This window comes from Dipodomys merriami, unplaced genomic scaffold, assembly GCF_024711535.1.
Source record: "Dipodomys merriami isolate MVZ:Mamm:240054 unplaced genomic scaffold, mDipMer1.0.p SCAF_289, whole genome shotgun sequence".
In the NCBI taxonomy this organism is placed as follows: Eukaryota; Metazoa; Chordata; class Mammalia; order Rodentia; family Heteromyidae; genus Dipodomys; species Dipodomys merriami.
This window is the reverse complement of record NW_027204370.1, coordinates 1-22393: the sequence shown is the minus strand read 5'-3', so window position 1 is coordinate 22393 and position 22393 is coordinate 1.

Genomic DNA, 22393 nt, shown 5'->3' with positions numbered 1-22393 from the left:
CCTCATCCCAGCTGCCAGGGGACCCCTGTTGGCCCTGGTCACTCATCTCGTGGTGCCTGCAGATCCCACTGGCCAGCCTTGGGCCACTTTCCCTGGGTGGCCCAACACCCTATCTGGACCCCAGATCCTCTGCCCAGGTTGTCTTGAGATGCTGTCTGGTCCTTAGCCCATGACCTCCCTAACACCAGAGCTGGAAGACCTTTGACCCCTTGCCCTGGAGTTTTCCCAGTCTCAGCCAGCTGGCTCTTGGCCTCTTGCCAAGAACATGTCCAGCCCTCAGCCCCTAGACCTGGTCTGCCCAGACACCCTGCCATTTGCATTCCTCCTATTAGAGGCTCAGCATGCTCTGAGCTGTGCACTCCACATTGAAAGGGTTACCTTGGGGCTCAAGGTAGCCCACTGGGAGCTTCTCTCAAGTATGTAGACTCATGAAGGTACTGGTGTGGCCAGGCTGTGGCTGGCAGGCTTCCTGGCCATGTGTAGATGTCTTCTATGAAAGACATTTTGTTTTATTTTGTGAGAAATGAGACAGTGTCTCAATCAAGCCCAGGCCATCCTTGAACTTACATTCCTACTGAGGAAACCACCACACTGTGCTCATTTCTTTGCCACATTATAGGGGCAGTGTGCCTAACTCCCAGTGTGCTGCTGAGGAAATGCCTTGGGCAGTTGGCAGTGGGCAGGAGAAGCCACAAGGTCTCTGAATTGATGAAGTGGATGTGCAGCCTGGCCTGGCACCTTGTTGCAAGACTAGAGGGATCAGATTCCTGGAAGTTGAACATGCACAGTGTTTTGTTCTGGTAAGTTAGCCCAGGCAGGTGTCAGTGATGTGTAGGATAGGAGGACTTTAAATGTGGTTTTCATCCGGTCTTGACAACTGAATGGATTTAGGATTAGAAGGGGGGAGGGGTGACAGAGTTCAGTTGCCTATGACCACATACATGTGCTCATGTGTCTATCCTCTCTGCCCACCCCATTTTTTCTTTGTGCTGTGTATGGGGAACTGATGCTAAAGCTCTTGTTAAATGTGGAATTCAGAGGTAAACAATCATTCTTCTCTTAACTATCTTGAGAACAGGGCTTGCTGTGTGCCTTAGGCTGGACTTTGGTGTAGCTTTCCTCATGCCTCTTCTTCCCAAGTGCTTGGATTATGGGGTGCCTGGCTCATTTATTTTAATTTTTTTGGCAGTACTGGGGTTTGAACCCAGGGCATTGCCTTTGGTATATAGGCATTTCAACCTTAGAACCACACTTCCCACCTTGGCCCTTTTTCCATTATTTTTCTTATAGGTTCTCACTTCCCCCTTCCTTCTACCTATGTCTCCCAGGGAGCTGAGATTACAGAAATGAACTGTCATACTCAAAGGAGTCTAATTTTTAAAATCTTTTGAAGTATTCTGGTGAGAGAAGATTTTAGGATATGATTCTTTGTATTTTACTCTAAGCTTGCTGATTAGCCTAGCTTCTTTTGCCTTCTGATTGTTTTCATTAATTTATCAGAGATAGCAGGAACGAATAACCAGATCCTACAATGGCTACAAGATCTTATACATCTGACCTTACCTCTGCTCTTTCTTCTCTAGTTCTACCTCTAGTTAGCCTGCTTTGAGCTTGAATTATGTTCCAGATTGGCTTTTTCCACTTCTGTTAACACAGAGCTATAAATTAGGCATACAAGTTTTGCTTTGACTTCAGTAGCAATAACAAAAATCACTTTTCTTGCAAAGATTACTTGTGTCAATTTTTCCTTGTTGTAGCAATTTTTAGGATGTAATATCACTTAAGTGTTAATACCGTTCAGTGTGTCAGCAGCAGGGATTCCTTTGCTTTGATCATTGTTCTAATTGTCTATATTGGATTTGGAACATTTCGGGGTTCATATTGTTGAGTCTTGAAGTCTTCCCTTTGTTCTAGAATTTCCTTAATCTACACCTAAGGTTTAGTTTTTGTGAGGCTTGTTGATCATGGATGTGTAGTTGTAAATCAGAAGGAGTGGTGGACTGGCTGTTGTTCACATTAACCACTGCCCTTGTCCTGCATTTGCAGGCATTGATTCTGACTGCCAGAGGCCATACATTTAGTGGGCATTCCTGTGGGGGTTGTGCCACCGGGTTGCTGACCACCTCTTCTGTGCCCCATTCTGTACTTGGACTTGGTGGCACGCTTGTTTTCCTAATTTCTCTTTGGAAACAGACAGTTTTGGCTCAAATAACTGTGAAGATTGTACCTGTGGGCTCAAAGGGGTTTAGGGGAAGAGGTTATCCAAAACTCTGATGTCTGCAACAGTTGATGGGGTGTGGAAGGTTGGCTCTGACCTTTCTTTGCCTTCCAGAATGATGTTAGCCATGGAAGACTTAGGGGGGAAACACTACCATCTTTTCCAGCACGAGGACTTGGAACTTCATTTCTTAGACATTGGAACAACTTTTCCACTTCTGTTCCAGGTTCTCTACAGATGCAGTAGCAGCAGAGCAGGCAGGTGAACTGTGTATGCCCTGTGAGATGTCTGGGTAGATACATGGGCATAGAGAGGCCTGGCAAGTCCTGAATAGCTCAGGTAAGCAGCCCAGAGGGATAGGCTGGTAAGGGTAATGTTTAGGGAGAAACTTGGGCCTAAGAAGGGCTTGTTCCCATACTATGTCATTGAGGCAGCTATCTGTCCTCCAGATCTCATCCTGGTATACTGACATATTTTGGGTGATTGTAGGAGGCCAGGGAATGCTGTAAACCATTGTTATAAAGGTTTCCTCACCCTGATGAGTGCTCTTTTCCTCATGAGTGCTCTTTTCCTGGTTAGTATGTGCTCTCCTCCTGGTGTATATGTTCTCCTAGTGAGTGCTCTCCTCCTGGTTGAGTGTTCACCATTTTACTCCCACTTGTGGACTAGTGGATGCTGATGACATTCTTGGAGAGCCTGGGAGGAGGAGCATCAGTGTGTCTTCCTCTTCTTTTTTTTTAGAAACAAAGGACTTTATTAGTCACAGTAATAGCAGTGGCCCAAGAACCCCCATCTTCTTGTCCTGGTTCTCTGAGACCCAATTCACGCAGCAGGGTAACATGAAGACAGCTGAGTGATCACTGCTCATGCAGTAAGTTGTATGGTGAGAACGGAACCTCAACTTTAGGAAACCTGAACACTTTATAATACAAAATAGTATAGGTGTTCTTTATCCAAAGAGAGACAGTGTCTTCTATAGTGGTTCACAATACAAAAATATTTTAGAAGTTACTTCAGGACTAAAGCAGTCATTGCCTTTTGTAGCAAAACATGGACATTGAGAGCTATGTGAAGAACTGCCTCCTCAACAGATGTTTCAAATAATTTATTGAAAAAAACTAATAAATTATGTGTATCATATATGATACTTTCCCATAAGAAAAATTTTAACTTGATTTTTGAAAATTTCACAAAACTGTAAACATTTTTATTTTTACTTATTTTTCTTTTGCCAGTTTTGGGGCTTGAACATTGGGCCTTGGCACTGTCCCTGAGCTCCTTTTGCTCACAGCTAGCACTTGAGCCACAGCACTACTTCTGGCTTTTTCTATAATTAATTGGAGGTAAGAGTCTCACAAACTTCTCTGCCCTGATTGAGCTGGCTTTGAACCCTGATCCTCAGATCTCAGCTTCCTGAGTAGCTAGTATTACAGGTGTGAGACATCGGTGCCCGGCAAAAGTTTGTATTTTTAAAAAGATGACAAAACAGTGAAACTACCACAGTGTTATATGTGTTTTCTTCATTTTTCTTCTTAGGAAAAAGGCTAAAAATATTTAATATATTTTCTCATGATTTTTCTGCTAAAAGGATATACAAAAGTGGATGAATCTATCTTTTCTTTGTTCAAAATATTTTAACCATTAAAGTCTAATGACATGTTACAATACATATATTTGTATGATGTTCCTATTTCTATAACAGTTTCTCTACACTCTATGAACAGTGCATACATGATTCAGTGTAAATCCTTACAGTGTTTCATTGTTACAGAACTTGAGTTCAAGTCAAATAAGGGAAAGACTAGGTCTAAGTCAGTCCTCACCTGTTTTCACAGCCATACTGGAGCCTGACCAGGTGATGTGCTGTCAGCCCAGCTTAGGAGGCCTAGAGGTAAGTCAAGCCACCCTTTGAATTGCAGATTCACCTTGTTGTTAAACACAGATAGGATATGCAGATATACTGTGATTAAGCCCCTGGGAAATCCTGCCTCTCTTGGTGCCTTTTGTTTTATGTTGGGGTTTTGTCACGACCCAAGCATGAGGTTTTGGTCTTTAAAAGTTTGGTGTAAGCTCTAGTCTAGGCTGCTGGTCTATGAGACAGGAGTCTACCATGTAGACACCGGCCTTTAAATAAAGATTCCTGATTTGAGCTTTCAAAATGTGGCTTCTCTGGATTTGCATCTGAGATACCTTATAACACAAGTGGATGTTAATGAACATGACCAAAGTCTTTGTTTAAAATATTATTATAGCACCAGTAGAATTTGACTAAATGTGAACCAAATTCATAATACGTTCTCTAAAATCCTATTCAACAACTTGAGGTTTGTTATGTTTGTATATCTCCTGCGTATGAGAGAAAATAGGTTAATTCTGTAGCAGGACACCACAAAAAAAAAAGAAAGAAAGAAAGCATCATTTTTTTCCATATGTAACTAAACTATTGTGCTAATATATGTGCTATTGTGCTGTATATGTGCATATAATTCAAAAGTATTGAAGAAAGAATAGCACCTTAGAAACAACCCTAACATAAATAGTATAACAAAAAATTTTAAGTCTAATAATCTCTTTACAACTCTTTTCTTATTTGTTTCCTGGACCTAGCTCATTCACTTACATAAAATTATTTACGGAGCCCTATATTATAAATCAAATGTTTGTATAAACAAAAACCACATTAGATGTTTGGCAAGCAAAAATAAATTAATTTGATTAAATTACCATAGCTAAGATATGGAACCAACCTAGATGCCCCTTAGTAGATGAATGGATCAAGAAAATGTGGTATATATACACAATGGAATTCTATGCCTCCATCAGAAAGAATGACATTTCCCCATTTGAAGGAAATGGAAAGGCTTGGAAAAAATTATATTAAGTGAAGTAAGCCAAGCCCAAAGAAACAAAGGTCCCATGGTTTCCCTTATTTGCAATATCTAGTATATGTATGAGTCAAGCAGGACAGGTCAGATAATGTGATGTTGGGAAAATGAACCCTTAGATAAGTATTTAAATGTTTTTTTTCTTTCATGCATTTGTTTCTAACTCATTTATAAGATTATTTCTTTGTAGCTTTGTATGTCCCTCCCCCACAGTACAACCCCTGCTTCCACTATATTTGATGTCGGTATAATTTGTGGAGGATATGGGGAAAAACAAGTCGGTTAAGGATACAGGTAGACCCGATGCAACTATGAGAAGTACAAATCGTCATGTCAAAAAGAAACTTTACAACTTTGGTGCGGGGGGGGAGGGTTAGGATTGGGTGGGGGGGCGGGGGGAGGCTGGGAAGGGATGTGAAGGGTAAACAAAGGAGGAGGCTGCAATGATTGATAAGAAATGTACTCATTATTTTGCCCATGTAATTGTAACCCCTATGTACAATATGTTCACAAAAAATAAAAATTAAAATTAATAAAAAAAGAAGAATGACCAAAGATTATATTCAGAGAACAACATTTCTTCATTTAAGTTGAGTGGAGGTTAAGTGTTATGTATACATATGTTAATTGTATTACTCTGTATTTGCTGATGCCCAAAAAATTTAATAATATAAAAACAAAACAAAACAAAAAAGCAGTCTGGAGATTCACATTGTGGTTATTCACCAACATTAGACTTTCAACCAAGCAAGGAGAGACATAAGAATCATGAAGCTCTTCTCAGCATGATTTCCTCCTTCAAAACTAACTCCATTATCCTGGGTATCTAAGCACATTCACTTTATTCTGAACAATAAATGGGGTTTGTCTTTTCTGTGGAGTGAAATGTGTGGAACAGCCTTTGCTGAAACATTAAGAATTATTTCTACTATAACCCGATTTTGTCTTCAGAAATAGAGCAATATCCAGTGATTGCATTGTTTGTGGTTATTTTTAAATTGATTAAAGCTTCCACTAATTATGTCACACACAAAAAAACCCCCAAAAAATCATTTAGTGCCAGGTGCCAATGGCTAATGCTTTTAACCCTTGCTACTCTGGAGGCTGAGATCTAAGGATCATGGTTCAAAGCCAGCCTGGGCAGGAACATCTTTGAAACATGTATCTCTAAATAACCAGCAAAAAGCTGGAAGTGAAGCTGTGGCTCAAGTGGTAGAGGCTCGAGTGAAAAACTAATAGATTGCACCCGAGCTCTGAATTCAAACTCAAGTAAAGAAAGAAAGAAAGAAAGAAAGAAAGAAAGAAAGAAAGAAAGAAAGAAAGAAAGAAAGAAAGAAAGAAAGAAGGAAGGAAGGAAGGAAGGAAGGAAGGAAGGAAGGAAGGAAGGAAGGAAGGAAGGAAGGAAGGAAGGAAGGAAGGAAGGAAGGAAAGAAGATTTACTCAACAGCTGATATGTGTATAGATGGATGATGACAGAATGGACCACATGTTCACGAACTTGTGGTAAAGGGATGCAGAACAGGCAAGTGGCCTGTACACAACAACTAAGCAATGGAACTCGAATTAGAGCCCAGGAGAGGGACTGTGTGGGACCAAAGCCAGTCTCCGCCCAGCACTGTGAGGGCCAGGACTGCATGACTGTGAGGGAGGCAGGAGTCTGGTCTGAGTGCTCAGTCTAATGTGGCAAAGGTGTTCATCATCGGACAGTGAGATGTACAAACCCAAGAAAGAAATGTGCCCTCTCCACCAGACCGAGGGAGGCTGAAGATTGTGAGGATTATTCAAAATGCTATGTGTGGCAGATGGGTAACTGGTCTAAGTGCTCAATTACCTGTGGCAAAGGAATGCAGTCTCGTGTTATCCAGTGCATGCATAAGATCACAGGAAGACATTGAAATGAATGTGTCTCTTCAGAAAAACCTGCAGCATATAGGCCATGCCACCTTCAGCCCTGCAACGAGAAGATCAATGTAAATAACATAACATCACCTAGACTTGCTGCTCTGACTTTCAAGTGCCTAGGAGATCAATGGCCTGTTTACTGCCGAGTGATCTGAGAAAAGAACCTGTGTCAAGACATGAGGTGGTATCAGCGATGCTGCGACATGTGCAGGGATTTATATGCCCAAAACTTCAGCAGAAGAGTTAACCTCTAGGAAGCTGGCCAATCACTCCCTCTCTTTGCAATTACATTATTTATAAACACTCCACTAGCATGTTCTTCCTCTTTCATGAGGAAGCTATGTTGTAAGCACAGTGAGAAAACTGGGCCAAGAAGCGGGCATTTCACCACATGAGCCTGTGGGGGCCATTTGTGTACTGTGCAGTGATTCCAACTACAGGTTGGCCCTGATTTGAGTTCTGTTTAACTTCACGTTCTTGGGAATGCTTACAAAGTGGGCAGGTCTCCTGGAGGAGTCCAGATTCTAGGGATGGGGTTGGGGTGGGTGGGCTCAATCCCAGTTGAGACTAGGTCATTGGGACTGAAGGGGTACTGTGTGTCCTGGGTACCACTGCACTGACTCCTCTCCCTGGCTTTGCCTTCAGCTCCTCTTCTTATCACCTTCCCCTTCATATATGGAGCCATTCTGCAGTGGTGTCCTAAAGCAGATGAGGAACAGAGGAGGTTTCTTTGCACTGCCTGCTTAGTGATGGAGTTAATGTTCCTTAGAGCTCTATATTTTATACTACCCTTCACAACAAGCACTGTCTTCTGATGAGAGGTCCTCTATATTTTTTTGGTGTTAAAACATTTCTATGAGTGATAGTTGATAGTTGTGTGATGACTTGTCACTGAACTAATTGGTAGCCTTTATCTTAAAAAAGTCTTTAGTTGATGCAAATATCTGGGGATTAGCGGCCTAGCTGGTAGAGCCAGAGGATCCTGGAACCTGAATTGGACTGTGGTGTTCCTCGCTGCTCATTGCCAAGCATTCTGCAGGTTGGCACCAGAGACCTAGTGCAGTACCAGAGAGGGGCTGTCATGTCCATAGGTCGGTGCCTGGCTTTGGCTGTGTCCTGTTGGATTCCTGACTTTGGCTGTGGCCTGTTGGATGCCTGGCTTTGGCTGTGCCATTCCCGGATGTTATTCTTTCTTTTCCCATGGAGCTCCCTGAGTGGCAGCAAGAACCAGAGGACAGAGCTGGTCTGGGGAAGCTGAGCTCCAAGTGTGAATGGGTGTCTTGACTTCTTCCTTTTGCCTTGTACTTCCTTCTTCCTTGTCCTTCTTTCTCATTTTAGACCCTTTGAGTTGGAAATGGACGCATATACTCTATCATTCTTCGGTGTGTGTAAAGAGAAAGAAAGTGCAATTTCTTTGGGATATAGTTGGTGCTCTAGAAAGATGGAGCAGGTGTGCCTGGGCTCCTGACATATCTGTCATCACTGTGGGGTAGGGTCTACCTTACTCTGTCAGAGGCTTAAACTTGCCATGGAGTGGCAGCTGAAGGCTGATGAAGGTTAAGGGTAAACTTAAGATCCCCTGGATAACAGTGAGGGAGGCTGAGATGTGTTGGATGTAGGAGGACTAAAGAAACAAAGATCATGCATAGGTGGAGGGATAGAGGAGATGTTGGCTGCTGGCCCTCAGAGGCCTCAACTCCCACCATTATATTGGTCTGGGGCTTCTGTGAATTGGCTTGTGAACTCTGGGGTGTTCAGCAACACCCCTAGCTTCTACCCACCATGTGTCAGTGACAGGCAAAGCTACTGCTCCTCTGTGGCAAACAGAAGTGCCTCTAAAGAGTGCCCAGTGTCCTTTCTTATGGGGAATTGCTACTGTAGCCCAGTGGCTCTCCTAAGTCTTCTGGTAATGTCTCTAGGAGGTCCTGAGTTAAGTGAGCAAGTGTGATAGAGTCCAAATTCTGTGAGTTTGCCTTCCCAGGAGTGTATGTACCTGGGTGACACTGAACGAACCCCAGAGTCCTTTCAAAAATTGTGGCCCTGGGTTAGGTGTATTGTTCAATTGATGCAGTGAAAGCCTAGCAAGCTTAATAGGCTGAGTTTTTAAAAATCTTAGTATTACCAAAAAACTGTGGTCCAGCTAAGTATGGTGATGCATACCTGTAATCTTCACATTTGGGACCGAGCAGGGTCTGTAAGATGCAGTCTGGACTTTGTAATAAGAGCTTGTCTTTTTTTCTTTGTCAGTCATCGGCCTGAAATCTGGGCCTGGGCACTGTCACTCAGCTCTTCAGCTCAAGGCTAGCACTCTATCACTTGAGTCATAGCACCACTTCTGGCTTTTTTCTGCTTATGTGTTGCTGAGGAATCGAACCCAGGGCCTCATGCATGCAAGGCAAGCACTTTACCACTGAGCCAACTTCCAAGCCCAGAGCTTATCTTTTTTTAAAAAAAGCAAGAGGTGGTTTGGTGGGAGGGGAATGGAGAATGACTGGATGTAACTTCTTTTGCAGCTCTGTTACCTTGACTCTCTTCAAGTCTGATTCATCCTCCATGGGGCTGCAGTCCTATGGGTGCTCTTATTAACCTTCATTGGTCTGGGTCTGGAGCATCTTGAATATGACATAAGGTCTTACTCTGAGTCAGACTTGAACATGTTTCCTAGTGTGAGAAAAGCTTCTTTTCTATCAAATGTACGTTTATTATTTTCTGTCAATCTTGTGAGAATAGTTTTTCTGGAAAATTTCCTTGTTGTCCAGGTGGCTTGGCCTTTATTGATTACATTTTGGTTATATTTTTGCCTGCTGCACTTGAAGAATCCTATTCAAAGCTCCTTGAATGTTTGTGAAATCCTGTTAATTCATATCCTTTTGCATATTCTGTATCTGAACAGCCAGTGTGAGCACATGGGCAAGGCCTCTTGGCTTAGGGAATAAGAGTGAGCAGTGCCTGCTATGTGTGCTTACTGGCCAAATTTTTGGTTGATGGCACACCCTTCTGCAGGAGTAAATTTTGTCTTGCTGAGTTCCTTTGGAGTTGATGTTCTTATTCCTACAGGACAGCCCAATATCCAGAGCCATTTCTAACAGTACTGACGCTAGGATAGCTTCAATGGGCAATTTTCATGAAGACTTTCAGGGAGAGAGCAGCAATACTGGGTTTGGCTGACCAGCAACCACTCTTGTTCTCCTGGAATCCAGGACCTGCCCTTTGCTCCCTTCCTTCTCTGTGGCTGACAGAGACTCTGTCCGGTCCCTGTGGATCATGGAGTGAGAGCAGAGATTACATTTCTGTCCCCTCCTCCCCAGCTTCTCCAAGCTCAATGGTGGATTGTGGCTCTTAGGTCTGTATGATGTGGCCATTGCAGGCCCAATATAAAGTAATTGTGTCTGCAAGTCAGTGAGTGTGTGTGTGTGTGTGTGTGTGTGTGTGTGTGTGTGTGTGTGTGTGTGTGTGTGTGTGTCTTGTGTGCATGTGCACAGACTAATACTGATTCTTCAACTAAAGGCCTCTTGCTCTTGCTTAACTTTGTTGCTCAAGGTTAGTGCTCTATTACTTGAGCCATACCTTCCCTTGACTTTATGCAAGTTGCAATGCTCAGATCTCAGCCTGTTGACTTCTCCATTTGTAGAGGTGGTTTTCCTGTCTCCTAGAGCTCACTGTCCCTGTCCTTTTTTCCATGCCTTGCACGGGACCTGAAGCAGAAGCAATGCCTGTTAGAAGGAGCAGGATGCAGTTGTCATGAGAAACATGAAGACTGAGATACTATGGCAGCACAGGGTGTATGGGAAGCTGAACCCACTGCAGTAGAATGTTTGCCTGTGTCGAGGAGCTTGGTGTGGCTGTGCTGCTTTGGCAGGAACAGAACCACTTCAAAAGTCAAGATATTTGGCTTGGTCATTGTCACCATCAGTTTTACATTGTATTTGTTTGGTCTGTGGTGAGGGGTCTATAGTTGTTGTCTTTTCAGAAGCTGCTGGTGAAGCTGTGGATAGGGGAGACACTGGAATAGACCCTGAGGTTGGGCCTCAGGTGGGTGGGCCTCAGCCCTTGTCTCCCCTCCCCTCAGGTGGGTGGGCTGCTGCCCTCACCTCTGCCTTTTGGCAACCAGCATCCACCGTAGTTCTGCCCTGGCAGAGAGCCTCAGCACCTCATCTAGAGGTTTTTTCTCTCTCTGAATGAGGCAGGGGCTTTTGTTCCACACTGCCCAGGTTTCTTCTGACAGCGGGAGGGAAGTAGAGCTGAGGTATGCAATTTGTTCAAGTCTTAACAACTTTGTTGAAAACTCCCACAGTGGTGAGCAGTGTCTGGCCTGTGCTGCTCAGGACTGTGTTTGCTGAGGAAGCTACCACTCTGGGAGACAGTCGTTCCTTTTAGCAATGATAATCACTGTGGATAGAACTATGATTTAGGATGAAAGAATCTTATCACAGTGAAGATTCTTGACCCACGTTGGCCCCTGTAGCAGACTGTTGCTGATTGACAGCAGGTAGGTAGAGGGATGTACAGTGGGATGTAGGCTGGAACTGTTGGGTGGCTTGCCCGTAAGTGCTGGTATTGTGATACAGCACAGGGCTGTTCTCATTACCCATCCTTTCTGCCTGCATTTGCATCCTTTTGGGGGACACACTTTATGTTCTCCAGCTTAAGTTCTGCTTTCCCTTCTGCTGTGCTCTGCAGACAGGTCACCTCCCATCATGACTACCCTGGTCTCAGCGAGGTGGAGGACTCACCATTCCAGATGAGCCCTTGAGCAGGGCCCAGGCCCAATGAGTTTGTCTGTGTTCATGGTTATAGAACCCCCAGATTCCTGGCTCTCTTTCCTGCTGTTCTGGGAAATTGAGATTCTTATAGAGATGTGCAGTCTTTATTTATGGTGTTCACCACTGGCTCAGATATCTGCCTCTGCCCCATGGCAGAGCTTCCTTCAGTTCTCTGTCTCATAGCTATACCTCTTGATTTTCTTTTTGCCTTGAAAGCTCAGAGGATACAGGCTGGGCCAGCATTCCCTTTGAACTCCACCTGTGGAACAGGCTCGTGGATGCTGTCCCAGCAGGCTGTTGCTGGGGGCTTCCTCTTCTCTGTGAAAGTCAACTACCCACAGGTGTTCCTTCTGCTCCTGGGGCCACTCTGGTCTGGTGAGAAACCTCTGAGTCTTGTTTCCTGTTAGGAAGAGCACAGACCCTTTGTGCCCATCTGGACCAGCCATGTTGAATAAATGGCATGCTAGTGTGCCCAGTGTCTGCCACATGGCAATGTGCAGCAGGCAGTTCGAGCTGCCGCTCTGGCCAAAGTAACATAGGCTTCCAAAACTAGCTGGAATTTCCACTTTCTTCTTGAGTCCTTTGCAACTATTTCTATGCCCAAGAGCCCTGTTATAAGCATAGCTGGTCCTTAGGTGGCCATGTGTAGCATCAAGTCTTATGTTCTCCCCTCAGTCCTGTTCTAGGCTCTGAGTGGAATTGCCTGTGTGTCCTCCAGGACTGAGCAGGAGAGAGGAGCTGGATTTTGTACTGCACTTCTTGTCTTCATTAAGAAAAGGGTGTCTTTTATGTTCTGGTAACACCTCCCTGTAATCCCAGGAGACTGAGATATGTTTTTATGTTTTTATGATTGTGTTTTAAAGCCAATCAGGACAGAAAAGTCAGGGAAGCCCTGTCTCCAATGAACTATCAAATCTTTTGGTACTGGCATCAAAAACAAGACAAAGGTTTCATCCTCAAATGGAGACTCCCAGGTGTCAAGACCCTCCCCAGGCGATGAGACCTCTCCCACTTAATCAGGTTCCCTCAGATGAGATGAGACACCCCCTCCTTGGATGGCTTCCCTGCTTCAGTGGCAGGATGAACACGAGAGCACAGTATTGATTCTGCTGTGATGACCTGGCAGGATTACACCCTGTACTAAGGAAGTTTCTCCTGGTTGACTGGTCTTTCAGGGAGGCAGAAGGAGTAAATCTGGGGTGGTCCTTGTCTCTGGAAGCTCCTTGGGGAGAGGATTCTATGTAGGGAAGATTCTCCTGTGCTTCACCTGTTGTACTGAAGCATTCCGGCTCACTGTGGGGAGCTAGTATCTTGGAAGCTTCCGTGCTGTGTGCTCATCTCCTTGTGTAACCCCACCATGTCATACTTGTTATAGGTCAGCCTTGAACTCAGTAGAATTGGGCTCCACTCCCATGTTATACTCTTTTCATGGTGGAGGCAGATCTACTAATTTTAGTCTCACCAGAATCACTTTGAGCTTGAGGGAAGCCAGGATATGTGCATAGCATGTGGGAGGCCCTGAGTTCAAATTATGTGCTTCTTTCACAGCACCAAGAAGGGAAATGAAAAAGATTTCCACTTTTAGGTAGTGTACCTGAATTTACCAGCTACTTGGGACGCTGAGTCAGGAGGACTGCTTGAGCCCATCTCTTCCCTGCCAGCTGGGGTGATACAGTATTGAGTCCTAGGTACTCCCCAAACAAACAAATCCCTTGGAGTTTGGAGAAAGAGCAGATTTTTCTTCTTCCTTTCCTTGGAGGTGGAAGGTTGGCAGTTTGAGGACACCTAATAGAACCTTCTTGCAAGGAGAAACCTGTACTAATGAGATTGAGCATGGTTCTGGGACTGGGTGGAAGGAGTAGAAGCAGGGAAAAGTTGGTCCCTCTGCTCTGGCTTGTGTCCCTGCAAGAAAGCTTACACATTAGCAGGTTTGCAAGTCACACACAGGTATGAGTGACTGCTAGTTCAGGTACCCACTCCTAAAGCTACCTCAGAGAAGCTTCATGAGGGGCCTGGGAATGTGGCCTTGTGATGTGTTTATGTGTCTTTGTGTGTGTGTGTGTGTGTGTGTGTGTGTGTGTGTGTGTGTGTGTGCGCACGCGCGCGTGCGTGCATGCTTATGTGTGCCAGTACTATGTCTTGAACTCTGGGCCTGGGCAATCTCCCTTAGATTTGTTGCTCAAGGTTAGCACTCTATCACTTGAGCCACAGCTCCCCTTTTAGCTTTTGTGGTGGGAAATTGTATATAGGAGTCTCACAGACTTTCTTTCCTGGGCTGGCTTTGAGCCATGATTCTTACATCTAGTCTCCTGAGTAGTTAGGACTACAGGCGTGGGCCGCTGGCACCTGGCTCTCTTTCATTCTACTTATGTTTTTTTTTTTATTTTTAGTTGTCAAGGGTCACCATTCGTTTTGAGTACAGCACCTATTATTAGGTGTTTTTAGGTCTTTCCCTCTTTTGGAGTAGTCTGCCCAGCATTGTGGGTTCTGAGGTATTACTACCAATAGGTGGTCCTGCTGACTTTGTGATCTGGCTTTGTTACTGTTGGTTGTGGGGCCTGAACTCTGTCCCTGAGCTCTTTTGCTCAAGAGCTACCATTTTAACTAAAACACCACTTCAGGTTTTGAGTGGTTATTTGGAGACACGAGTCTCACAGACTACTGGCCCAGGCTGGCATTGAATCCTGATCCTCAGATCTCAGTCTCCTGAGTAGCTAGTTAGGATTACAGGTTTCAGCCACCAGTTCCTGGCCAATGCAGCTTTCTTAGGAAGACTGGGATTGCCTCTTACAAGCCTTCCTCAGCCTCATCTCTTTCCCACAAGGAATTTCTAGCTAGCTAAATTCAGAGTCAGGCGGAACCCCGGACTTTTGGTTTTCATGGTGGCTTCATCATGTAGGCATGAGCAGTGATGTGAGCCACTGATGATCAACTCTGCCTTGGCCTCTGTTTCTCCTGGTGAAAAGCCCCAGCCTTTTGATGCCGCCTTTTGCTGTCTGGGGACCAGCCCCAATCTGAGTCTTCTATGAACTATCAACCATCAGCCAGCTTAGCAAAACACAGCAAGTGTCATCACTGGGATCTCAAGGGTTGTAGCAGCTGATCACAGAACGGCTCTGCCTTATCGTATCATAAGAGTCTATATTTATGTAGTGGATGTTCAGAGCTGCCAGAGTGGCAGTTTATTAAACTATTTCCTAGCTGGCTTTTTGGAATAGAAATGAACAAACCAATTTCTAAAGTTTCTATAGATGTGCATAGGATCTGGAATGGGCAGGATAATTTTGAAAAGGATCAAGTTCAAAAAATGTTACAAAGTGCTTAGGACAATGAAAGTTTGGGACATTGACAGACAGGTAAATGAATAGAACAGAATGGAAAATTGAGAAGTAATTGAAGAATATAATGTTCATTGATTTTTTTAAAAAATGAAAATGTCTTGATGAGAGAGATGGTTAATCCAAATCACAACTTGTGTGGAAGGAGAAGAGCCTGAACTGTGGCCTCTACACCAAATATAACTCCACGTGGCAAGTGAGACTATGGAGGGAAGCCAGAACTCTGAAAACTAATGTTTGACAAGAAGGACATACAGAACATGAATTAATTATACTTCGGAAAAAATAAGATGCATTGGACTTTAGTTTGCTTTCAGAGAGCTAGCAAAAGGACAGACTATAGAGAACCTGTTATCAATGTGTCTATATCTACATATTTATCTGCCTGAAGAAGTATACAAAAACCATATAATAATTTCTTTTTCCTAGTATTGAGGATTGAACTCAAGTCCTCAGCACTTTCTGAGGCCAGATTAGAAAAGGCAGAAGATGGGGCTCAGTGGTGGAGCACCTGCCTAGAGTGTACATGGTCTGGATTTTGAGCCCTAGCACTGCCAATAAAGGACAAAAGCTTTTTTTAAACAGTTTCTATATGAGATGTGGTATATGAATGTTAAACGAGGACACAAAAAGCTATAACAGCAGTATTCATTAGAGAAGTCACGTGTTAAGATCACAGGGTGCTCAACTGGGATGAGTGTCCCTCAAAGACTCATGGTGGTAGTGGAAGGGGTGGGATCATTGAGATGTAGGGCTTGGTGAATGGATGTTACATTATTGGGGTGTGCCCATGTAGGGGATACTGAGGCTCTCCTCTCTGTCTTTACCATGCAGCTTCTGGGAATTGAGCCATCTCACTTCTGCCAGGTTGTAATGTGTAGTCACAGGCCCCAGAGGAGAGGTGCCAACTGACACAGACTGACACCATGAATGAGTGATCATCTCTCTGTTGGCAGAGAATAATACAGAACATGCAGATTGCTGTTGAGCAATAGAAAATGGTACAGACAGTCACTCTGGAAATAGACAGCTTTTTGTGCATGTAGAATGTAACAGCTATTTTGCTCCTAACTATTTGTCCACACTACAGTTTGGCCTCATGAGGACTTGTTTGAAGATGTTTATAGGAGTTTTATTTGTAGAATCAGCCAAAGCATGGAATACTCAGATGTGTGCCTGCAGGCGACAGGAAATGAGTGCATGGTACATCTACACTATGGGGTAACATACAGAGCAGTGAAAAGCAACTTGTGCTGAATGGTCTAGCTTGAATTCAAAAGGGTTGTGATTCCATAAACCTGAAGTGTTATAAAAGGTCACACCAACCTAGAGTGACAGGAAATCAAAGTTCCTTGAGTCCATGCTGGGAATCTTCTGGGTTGTTGGTACTGCTGTCAGTAGAGGCATGAGGTACAGCTTTAAAACGGGCTTCATTGAAAAGTGTTTTTATCAAGGGTGAAGTATACCTCCAAAAGAGACGTTACCCAGAAAGAACAGAAAGACCACTGCAGTGACTTGGATTGGTTTAGGGAGAGATAGGGTTAAGCCAGAATACTTGGGGGAGGAGCTCATCCCTTGAGTTGTCAAAGGCCTTGAGGAACCTGAACCTCTATTCTTTTGAGATGTGCCCAACACTGTCAGCTGACCTGCATCTGGGTTTGCTCCTTGGCACCAGAGGCATCAAGGTAGAGCAAGAGGCAGTCATCGCTTGGAGAGGAAGCATTTAACTTCTGAGGTGGCAACACAATACTGTCTCACTGTGGAGATGGCTGAGGAAGATTAGCAATAAATTTTTGACATGTGCAAACTCCTTTTTAGTTCTGGGTACCAAATAGCCCTCCCAGAGTGAGGGAGGAAGATCAGGCTACCACCTTGGTTGTCAGTGCACTGCTGTTCATCTGCTTTTTACCTGACAGGAATTGTTTAAGAGTCTTTGTGGAAGACATTCAGATGTAAAGTTCTCTGTATTCCCATTTGCTCCCTCTGGCTTTTAGTTTTTTTTTTCCATCTTGCTAGCTGTTCAATTTTGGATTATCATGCCCCAGTCATCTTTTAGACTAGACAAGTTTTGTAATGTTAATTTTAGTATTAGTTTCATTTAAATCAGATTTTATGTATTTTTTGACTTATTAAAAATTGAAGTTAAGAGAGTCACTCACTGCGCTGTGTTTCTGTAGTTTGGACATTTGTATTTTCTGCAGTCTAGCTGCATTTCTGTAGATATTCCAGTAGGAGTTGCTACTAAGTCATCTACAAGTAATGGAAGCTTGGTGTTTTGGATGCTGAGACTTGAAATGTACTTTGTCTTGCTTGTTTCATCCATTTAGTCAGTTCAGTTTCTTTTTGCATTTTTGTAAGCAAGCATTGGAATATCAATGTTGTCATGAGTGCATTTAGGGTTGTGGCTGGCCAGGAAGTAACATTTCAAGTCTGTGTGGGCTTTCAAGTTTCTGTCACAGTAGTGCAGAGTGGAGCTGAGGAGACTGTCTACCCTAAAACCAGGCAGCTGGGTGCAAAACAGGACCATGGTTATGCCAGTGGGATAACCATGTGGGAGTGAGTGGAAAGGGTTGTGTCTGTGGGTTGGGGATGCATACTACCTGGAATGTGGGAGGATCTGGATTTCATCCCCACTATTGGAAATAAACCACCTTGGGTTTTTCCAAAACAGATGAATCTGTTTGGCTCGAGGGCCAGAACATAACAGTAGAGTACAGGGCTGCCCATGTGGTTTAAGCCAGAGCAAAGCCTTGCTTTCTTTTTGGCAGCTGTGATCCCCCTTTATCTAGTGGGGTGTACTTCTGACTGAGAAGAAAGCCAGCAGTGTGTCTGCTGTAGTTTGTGAGGAACCCCTGCTCTGGCTGGGGTCTCGATGCTAGGTGTTGAGATCTTCTCCAGGGAGAAACATTCCAAGGGCTCTGATCTAGTGCCTTCCATGCAGGCCAGCATCCAGACATGGTGGAGCATGGGGTGCAGAAGAGTGTGCCTCCACAGGGTTTCACAATGGGTTTTCTAATGCTTATTTAAGAGTAATATTTCACCGATCAGATGTTCCCTTAACTATGCACACTTGGAGATCTGTAAAAGCTACTTTATGATGTTTGCCAGATTATCTTTTATTAAGACAGTAACACACAGCATTTTTCAAGGTCCTTTTGTGCTTCCCATCCATGGGAAGCATTTCTTGTGACCATGATGCAAGCGTCATCCAGGTTCCAGCAGCTCCTGCTGGAGGTGCCCAGTGTGGTGAGGTGAGTGGAGTTGGGTAGACGGTCCACCATGCAGGGTTTGAAAGTGCACTGGCCTCTGACATCAATAGCATATACTCCTCTCCACTTTTATTATGGTCTACACAAGGGCCAAGAACCTTTTTCTCAGCAAAGGGCCATCTGGATTTTTATGACATTGTTCTGGGGCTGAACAGACAGCTGTGAGCAGCCAGTGAAAAACATGTGTGCTGACCTGTCACATGTCAAGTGATTTTTGTGGCCCTTACATGACTGACTGAGTGTCCTTCAATTCTGGTCTCAAAGGAGGATTCTGGAGCAATAGTGGAAGGATGAACACTGCTTGCCAGTGGGACTTGGGGTGTTTGCAGAATTGTAGATTGCTCCCCCCACTTCCTGTATTAAGCTATTTGTTATTTCTAGTCTTCTTTCTCTCTGTTTTCCCTTCTTGTCTCTGGATTGCTTTCCTCTGTCCTCTCTCCACTACCCTTAACCTCAAGTTCTTTTTCTTTCCCTTCTCAGGTAGGCAGAATTCTCCTGAGAGTTTGTGTGCAGGGGGAAGAAGAACATCCTCATGGCTGGGAAGGTATAGGCTGCAGCTGATTGGAATTCCTGCTGTCTCCCAGTGTCATCTCTTCTCCCTGTTTAACTTTCTCTATCAGCTCTAATGTGGGAAAGCAGAGCAAGGGGAGTAAAAACTAGAGACATGGCTGGGAGAAATTCCGCTGGCCTGTTCCTGGTGAGGTTTGAGCCATCATGCACAGATTTTATTTAGTCCATTTAATATAGTGGCTGTGGAAGTTGGTAGCAGATGTCTTGAATCCTACTGAAGGAACTAAAATATGAGCTTGTGGCACCTTGATATTATACATGGGCCCAATTTGATTTCAGTTTATTTAATTAAAACTTGACAATGCTGCTAGCTACACTGCAGTAGTTATAGGAAACTTCTGACTTCAGCTTACAAAACTGCGACGGACCAGCTCCGCCGGAGCACTGGGACTGATGGGACAGGGATCTGGGGATAGGTGGGCAAGGAGTAGGCGAAATGACAGACACAGACTCAAAAGAGTTGCATCTGAGTGTATCTTTATGGAGGAGAATTAACATTTTCATACAGTGTGTGATTGTGACATAGATTCTTTTTTTATTTAAGCAAGTAATCAATTTTTAGGAAAAGAAAAACATTGATGGATTACATAAAAATTGATGACTATCTCACCAACTGTTTAAGCTAAATGGTGCGAAACAATGCGTCATCTAGTCAGCCTTTTTATGTTTAATAATGAACAAACCTAAGATAGGGCTGTACTTATATTGTACTCTTTTTATTTTTTTCATATATTTTCAAGCCCCTTTGAAACCATCCTAAAAACCACTTTCAGGTTGAATCAGGCATTCTCCGTTTTCTATAATTTTAATCCCAATGTTTATTCACATAAATTTCTAATTATTATTTTAAACTATCTTGTTGTTTTGATAATAAACACCATAATGGTCCCGATCTACTTAATCTTTGCATAAAATCTAATGAGTTCCAAAACACCCTTTTTCCTTTCACATTAATCCATCTATTTTCATCTTTGTAAACTCCTGTATAAGGCAATGGTTCATGGGTCAGCTCAGGAAATGTGATGTCACTAACTTTATATTTTGTGGGAAATCACCATCTATTCCCTATAATGTAAGATGGACTAAAAGTAGTCATAACTGTTGGGGAATTTTTCTTTTCCTTTAATTATCAGGGGTCCCTTTTTTTAGAACTCTCTGTGCTTTTGGGATAACTCCTTCTGGCTTAGTTTAATTCATTAATTCTGCCTGTTGTAACATATCTAGAGATTTTAAATTTCTATATTTACTATGAATGAGCCACAAAACTGCTTGTGAAATTGTAGGAGTTCCTGGAGGCAGTGTCACATCAAATGATAGATTGATTGTGGCATTGCCCACATTTAATCTTTTGTCTTTATTATTCAGAGAAGCCGTCTCCATTGGATTGGAAAGAAACAACATGCTCTATTCATGGATCAATAGAAAAATAGCCAAAACGAGAATAAAGGCAATGAATGTACAGCCAAGAAGAATATAGTAAGAATAAAAGTAGAGGCTATAAAGGTGCAGCCAAGTGTATGGGAAGCCTTGAACCAACACCCCCTTCCCGCAGGCATGCTCCTTGAAGATTATGCTTTATCTGGCGTGATCTCTCACGCAGACTCTGAAGGAGGTGGCATGGCACAAAACCTAGACCTTTCTACCAACACCTTCCTATTTCATGCAGCTCAGATAGCACTGTCTCTTCCTAGTGGAGTTTTTGCTCATGAATATTGCTGCTAACTGATGTGTCCTGTGTAAAGAACTTGAAAAGATTGCAGTTAATAAAGCAGGGTACAGTACCTTGGAAGACCTAGAAACATTGAAGTGGGTTCAGAGTTAATTGGAAGAGAAGAGAACTGGAATGAACGCTGGAGTCAAGGTGGCTTCTACATGTGAGCTTTTAGTTGGACTGCAGCCTCAGTGTGAAATGGAAGACTTCTTTGCCTCCAGTGGACCAAGAGACCCTTATGGTCAGGTCAGCAGGAGGGTCCTGGAGTGATTTGTTAATCCTGCCCTACAGGGGGAAGGCGGATTCTCCATATCCCCCGTGGGAATGGGCAATTGGCACCACAGCCATGGGAGATGGAATGTAAAATGAGCCCATTTTATTTTATTCACATAAAATATTATAGGCTTGTTAAAAACTTAATTCTCATCCTGAGTATGCAAAATACAACTTCCAAAAAAATGTTCAATTTTTTTACTTTGTACTTTGCAAATATACAAAATAGAAGTTTGGTTAAATTTATATTACATATTTATTAAGGTGAAGAACTATGTAACATGTTAGCTCTGCTTAAGGCATACTTAGGAATAAACGATTGTACAAATTATTGTGCCTTTGAAACCACATTGCATAACAGACTGTCTCCGTAAAAAATGTTAAAGAAGTAAACCAAGTATAACTTAGTCATACATATAGATCAGAAGACAAATATATAGTCCTTGTCAGGGCTGGGAAGGTGGCTCAGTGGTAGAGCGCTTGCCTTGCATGCCTGAGGCCCTGGGTTCGATTCCTCAGCACCACATAAGCAAAAAGAAAAAAGCTGGAAGTGGCACTGTGGCTCAAGTGGTAGAATGCAAGCCTTGAGCTGAAAAGCTGAGGGACAGTGCCCCGACCCAGAGTTCAGGCCCCATGACCAGACCCCCCCCCCAAACATATATATATATATATATATATATATATAGTCCTTGTCAAAGCATACAGCAGTTTGAGAACTTTGGCTTCCTCTTTTGTACCTTTAGAACCAAGACTCATCAAGCACCATCATTTAGGCTATTAGAACACATATTCTGTACTGAAATCTCTTCCTCTTCTTCTAACTAAATAATAGCTTTTAGAAGGCAAAGGGAATACAAGGTGTTCTTTATATTTATATTGCATCTGAGACAATCTGTGAGAAGCAGAGTGGGGGAGGGGTGTAGAGTGAGACTAACACCACCACAATGCCACAAGAGGCAGGCCTCCTGGAGCAGAGCAGAGGCCAGGCCTGTGGAGAGGAGAGCCCTGTGGTATAGAGAGGCCTGCTGGAAAAAGAGAGAAACCTGCCACCTGGAGGCTGCAGCTGCTCTTAGTTCTGAGGTAGCCCAGGACAAGGCAGTTATAGACCAGCTAGTAAAACTCCTTTGTCACCTTTGGCCATGGATTTTCCCTCCTCTGAGATCATTACAAATTCAAGGGAATTCTGGTCTTCCCTCTCCCTCACCCCACCCCAACTGATGGATCTAATTTGCACCCTATTATCCACAGCTTCCAGTAATCCCATGGTGGTGTCTTGTAAATCCAGGAATACTCAAGTTGATTTAGAATTGGAATGATAGCTGATACAAGCTCAGACCCATCTGTTCAATTTTGTTTTTTTAATTTTGCCTTTGGATTCCTCCTTTCTCTTGATTATCCATTCCCAAGAGATATTGGAAACTTTCCCATGGTTGTAGTGCTTTGCCAACATGAGCTCTCTCACAT